The sequence below is a fragment of the Lichenostomus cassidix genome, chromosome 11 (assembly GCF_008360975.1).
Source record: "Lichenostomus cassidix isolate B80296 chromosome 11, HeHo_3.0, whole genome shotgun sequence".
Lineage (NCBI taxonomy): Eukaryota > Metazoa > Chordata > Aves > Passeriformes > Meliphagidae > Lichenostomus > Lichenostomus cassidix.
In genome coordinates this window covers 11263705-11269773 of record NC_139492.1, presented here as the reverse complement: position 1 = coordinate 11269773, position 6069 = coordinate 11263705, and the positions used below count along the sequence as shown (strand labels likewise).

The 6069-nt window shown below is 39.2% G+C and overlaps 1 long non-coding RNA gene across 1 annotated transcript; it reads right to left on the bottom strand.

Annotated features, from left to right (window-relative positions):
* Positions 1–491: 491 nt before the first annotated feature.
* On the bottom strand, positions 492–4858 carry LOC146432305 (uncharacterized). The gene is made up of 3 exons (XR_014854415.1): positions 4770–4858; positions 3661–3793; positions 492–617 (listed from the first exon to the last, which is right to left on the bottom strand). It is a non-coding gene; the product is annotated as an uncharacterized LOC146432305 (long non-coding RNA).
* Positions 4859–6069: the final 1211 nt, after the last annotated feature.

Here is a 6069-nt window from a genome sequence, read left to right as displayed (position 1 = left end):
TGTTGCTCTGATTATTTTACACTTTTTCTCAACCTGATCTCTAGCTGCTCCAGTTGCAGATACTGACAAAGCCTATCCTGGGAGAGGACTATGCATTCAATAGCTGTTTGTTCTCCATTTGTCAAGGCACTTGATGCTATCAAGTTGAAGACTTACACCAGAGTCTGGGCACACTCAAAGGTAGCCTGGAAGAGCACTTACTTCCTCAGGGATCCCACAGAGTTTTCACTTCTACACCTCATTTAATAATTCCTTCCTATTTGGCTGATCTGGCTCATTTCCAGGATTCAGTTTCAGATCTTTTGGGGTTTAAAGAAAACCACTAGACCAAACCGTAAAAGTAATTCTCACTTTTTTCCATTCTCTCTGGTGGTGTCCACAATTATTCCCATGATCTCTGTATCACTAGGCCATGAAGATTGAGAGGAAGGCTTGGAAAAATCTACACACCTTTAGAGATCTAGTGTAGTTTTGAGTGGTTAATGGTGTCTCACCAAAGAATCTATCCATCATTCTCATTCTCCACTCACTTATACTAAATCAAAGCAAGGGTAGCACCACTAAATTAATTTCATACCACTGTTTGCTGTAAACTATTGTCACCTAACTGGCTTTTTCTGGAGGAAACAAAGTCAGCAAAAATTCACTGGAGAAAAGGAATAGTCTCATTCTACTGAGTCAGAGGAAGATCAAAATATAAAGCAACACAGTTCAATTTAGTTCAGATGCTATAACTAAATAAATATAGAACACAGTTACTTATTTATTTATTCATTTATTTATTTAACTACCACAAAGATTCTGGACCTCTATTCTGCCACTGGAGTTTGGTTCCCTGTTGTATTCATACAATATTCCTGGAATCAGCCCAAAAACTGTTCAAACATCATTGTAGCACTTACAAAACTTCTGTCACCAGTGTACCCAAGCAGCAAATGCATTTTTGATGTTATGCAAAAATACATGCCTTGATAGAAGAGAGCAACATGCAGCCCAAAGTGTTAAAAAAAAAATCAGAGAACAACATTTGAGCATTTGAAGATGCATTCCAATTTTTCTTTCTTTCTGTTTCAAGCTTCTGTAGCTCAAGACATATTCCATATATATATATGTAATGCTGAGTAGTTAATACAGATGGAGAGAGATTGACATGGCACTTATCTAAATGGATACTGAGATTCCAGGATACCTACTGCACTCTAGCTGATAGGAGCTTCAGAAGCTGTGAGTCAAAACTGACTTCACAAAACCACAACAGCGTTTTCACCTTTGCCAACAGACATTGTGTGAGCCAGTTTACAGTGCTGTGCCAAGGGCATATCATCCAGACTTTTCTATTTCAGCTGAAAGAAAACCCAGTATCTGATAAGCTAACATGATGAATGTTCCAAGGACTACACAACTAAGCAGAAAACCCACGAGATTCAGAACTTTGTTGATCTTTAAATTCCCCCTGATTTAAAATATATTTTGTAAGTCCTCCTAATGTGTGTATACGCACACATTATCCTGCCTATTATGAGTTCTCTGAAAATACCAAATATTCAGAACATGAGTTCTATATTAGTTTATGTTAAATGACATAAAGAAAAAACTGCCATCTCTGTTAAGAAACAAAGAAACAAACCTCCCAATATTGTACAAATTTATTTGTAAGGAATGATCTTAAACATGCTATTACAGAGACAGATTTTCAAACATTCATTAATGTCCATAAAACATATTACTCCTTCAGAAACCATCCAATATGGGAATGAAGTCTTGTATCACCTATTCATTCATCCTCATTTTTCCAGCAATAAGAGAGCATCAGATTTTATTGTCATAAACACTATACGAATATATTGACACTACAAAGCACACCAACAACTCAAATCTTGTGTGCTTTTTTCACTGAAGGCAAATAGAGCCCACTGTCAGTCGCTCTTCTGAAGAGCAAGGAAGAGTATAAACTAATGCAATTTTTTGTTAAATTCAAACTTTTGATATGGAACTATTTTAAGATCTCCTGAGCTCCTTCCCCTCCGCCTTCCTTTGAAGGATAGTAGGAAGCACATACAATTCAAGCATCATTACTTCTACACTCACACTCTTTTGACAAAGGAAAAAGTCTCTTTGACAAAATAGACAAGTCACTGGTTGGTAAAATATGAGTGATATATTAACCAGATCAAAGATCCAACCACTGAGTTGGATTATAATCTCTTTTTCATTCATTTCAGACACTATTTTAAAATCAATTTCTGTTTCAGTATGTCATGGCCTTCTTGCCTGTCAGTAATTACAATACATCTAGCAGCAATAAAGGGTGAACCACGCAGGATCTCTAGCTACAGCCCTGTTTAAATAAACATTAAAATTTGACATTTCTAGTCAACAATTCTCAATTTCCAGAAAATTTCTAGTTGGCTAGAAGTACTGATACATAGCCTTTCTTCAGCATTTTCAGCATTTTAAGAATTTTATGTTTTCATGCTAAATTAGGAAGTGGATGATGCTTTTTACCCCAAAATTTAAAAACAAAAACAAAAACAAACAAAAAACCCGAGGCTGCCCCACTGGTCTTCCATTAATTTAAACCACCTCAACAAGGCCTACTTTAAGTTTTCAGTTACATCATGTTCCCTGAGAGTCTGAAGTCGACAAGGAAAATCAAGCACTGAGTCTTAGAACTGACACATCTGTAAGATTTCCACACAAGAAGGGAAAATAACCAAACCCAAAAAACCAATAAACCAAAAAGAATAAACCACAGCTTCAGCCTGGATAAGAACAGACTTAGATGAACACAAAGAAAAATAAAAAAGGAACAATGACTGAGAGAAATATTTGCCATGTACTCATAAGAATAATACATGCAATTCTTCAAGCCAAAGTCTTGGTGCAATTGGGGAAATCATTATGTTTATAGACTTAGGAGAAAGTAAGGCTTGTAAACTGGTAAGACCATTTCTTTCTAAATCAGAAAGAAAAGTGCAAAACAAGGAATAGTATCCAATAGATTAAGTATTAAGCACACAAATCTTCTTGAAAGCAGGCAGAAAATCTGCCAAGATTTTTCTTATGCATATTGAATTGAAATTCAGCATAATCCAACCTAGAAAGAAAAGCATTACAGAAGCAATATAACTTCATAGTGAAAGACTTGTGTTCACAGTGAAATGTGACATTTTTAGATCAAATGCCACCTCTCCGTACAACATACTTAGTGACGATCTCAGCCCCTTGTTTTTTATTCTTTTCTTGTAACTCACTAGTGCCAATTAAAGAATCTAGAGACTTTATTTTGTGTTTCTTTTTCAAGTGCCCGTTGAATCAATGTAAAAAGGGCACACGCAAAGTGCCATCTTTCTAACTTCATATACTAATTGACATCTAGTTTTCAGTAGTGCAAGAACTTTGACATGATTCAGAAAAATAATGATTTATGGTTATGACTTTCTGGCAGTCAGAGAAAACCTGAATTTTATGCTTACAAAGAAGAAATGTAAGTTGTCTTAAGTGGACTAAGTTCAGTTTTCCTTGGAAGTGGTCAGAATTTTTCTTCCTCCACAACAGCAGAAGAGACTTTTCTATGTTAACCATCAGTAGGTGCAATAATACCACTTGTTACTTCCATTAGAAAAACAGAAGTGAAGAAACATTGAAGAAATTACTTACAGTTTAGTTAATGAAGTAGAGCAAGATAAATCCAGAAGTCACCTGGTTTTAACTCTAAATTAATCAGTGCAATGATTATGGAACCTTATTACTCATTTCCTTCTAAAACATGACTAAAGGCTGCCATCAAGCCCTAGTAGTTGGGAAACAAAAGTTATACTGTGGTGGGTATTCCTTACAATAATAAAAACAATTTCTCCAATCAGTGCAAAAAAAGCCCAATTTCCAAACCCATGGTAGGCTGAACCTTTAAAGCTGCAGCAAAGCAATGATATCTAAGACACAATTAAATAGTTTTTTAACCTCTTATTGCATGATTTTGTCTAAGTCCTTGTCAATTAAGCATGGGTATTGAGGGCTGGAAGAAACGTGGTCAGTCACTTTCTTCTTTCTTTGAATATGTTCAATATACAAAATGTGGAAAATCACTCATTGAAATTAACCTATTCCCCTGTAATCAAATGTGAGGTTACATTTAACAAATGACCCTTTTCTCTTAGGAGAGAAATCAATATTCACGCTTTTCTCTCCTACCCTCTGCAACTACTGCCAGAAATCCTTTTTTATATAAAACTGAAGAAACAGGCATCTACTTAAAAATCCCTGATTCATGTACTTTATTTCTCCCTTGCCATGTCTCTTCCCCTCTTCCCCAGCTCAACTGCTTTTCCAAGTCAAGGCAGACAATTCTTTTCTGAAGCAAAGAGGGCAGTACGTGCTGGAGGCCCTTGTGCTCTCCTGGGCTGAGCAGAGCCTGGCAAACTGCTGCTCTCTGTGTTCAGATAAAAGCCTGGCTCCATCTGGACAGAGGATGTCCCCAGCCAGCCCTTTCCCGTATCAGCAGCATCAGCCTGGTGACTCTCCTGGTGACACCCATGGCAAACACTTCCCACCGATAACAGACCAAGAGCATCACCTGTGAACTGCGGCCTGGTGAAGATGCAGAGCCTGGTGCCGTCGCCCTGACTTTGAAAGGAGCATTCATGCTCAGGATCCAGGCCCAAATCCCACCCCAAAACCTCCCAGTGGGCTGATATCAGGCCTGTGGGGCCACAGGGCTGTGTGCAGGACTGGCATGGTGGGACAATGGCCCTGTGCTGTGCATTCACCAGGCTGAGGGAAGGGCTGGCAGGATGCCCCATCCTCTCCGCAGTCATGGACACCAACGGAGGGCTTGCTCATGGGCACAGGGCCTTCATGGCACCACAGACAGGACACAGTCCCTGCTTTGGGCTCCCCTGTTGTCCCTCACAACACCACAGACAGGACACAGTCCCCATGGCAGGACTCCCCTGTGCTGGTCAGAGCCTCCCCACAGTGAGCAAGCAGCATCCACCATCTGGCAGTGGCTCCTTTTCACAGCGCACCCCATGGCCTCACACTCATCCACTCTCAACCTGAATCCAGCATCTTCTGAGTCTGCTCCATGACAAAATACAAGAAAATAACCCAAAATTAGAGTAGCCCCATAGCAGTTTTTTAAAAATCCCCTTTATCTCTCAGGGAGAGGCATGCACAGCGTGGCACATGCAGCCCAAATGCCAGCTCGTCAGGGCCTTACTTTGGAAACCAGGTCATGGTTTTCCTCTTAGTTCCTGCCTGGATTTATCTTGTTTTCAGACGGCTAGGCTAAGCCATGCACTCAGATGTGGAGATTTATCCTGTTAGCCATTGTTGTAGCTGGATATGTTCCATTCTCTCCATTAAGTCCATTTACATAAGAGTGCATTAACGTACTTCCAGGTGTGCTGAGCACCAGAATCCAGCTCTTTGTTGATTTCCATCCAATGTTTTTGTAAAGCTTGCCTGCAAACCTGAGTTGGAGAGACCTGTCCGGTTTTATTAAAAGTCACATATATCTCACAGGAAATGACTGCATGACCAGCACACCTCTAGGGTCTCCTGCAGCAAACAGAGCACAGAGAAGGTTTGGGGGTTTCCTCCAGCCATTTGTAACTTCTTGGAATAAGCTTCTCTTTAGGGGCCAGCAAACTGAACATTGCTGTTTGGAAAGTTTTCGTTTCTGTAGTTGCTCCAGACTGCTTAAACCACCAAAAAAACACAAATACAGTAGTTCACTATGTTGTAAACACATTGCCATTACGGATGTATTTTTGAGTACTGGAAGTGAAATTGCCACAAAAAGACTAATAGTAACCACATGAGACTTCTGTTTAACAGCTGTTAACAAAGTAACAGCAACAATAATACGTAATGAGATACGGGCACTTATTTTTCTTTAAATCACATGTTTGTATCAAAACACAATAAATACCATCAATCAGTGGAAACAATTAAAAAGTAGCAGTAACCAAGAAGCTGGGTTTATGAGAAAGCCAGGGATTTTCAGGTTACATACCTGGGTACAAGACTCAAACAACTCTGCTCATATAAAAATAAGAAACCACC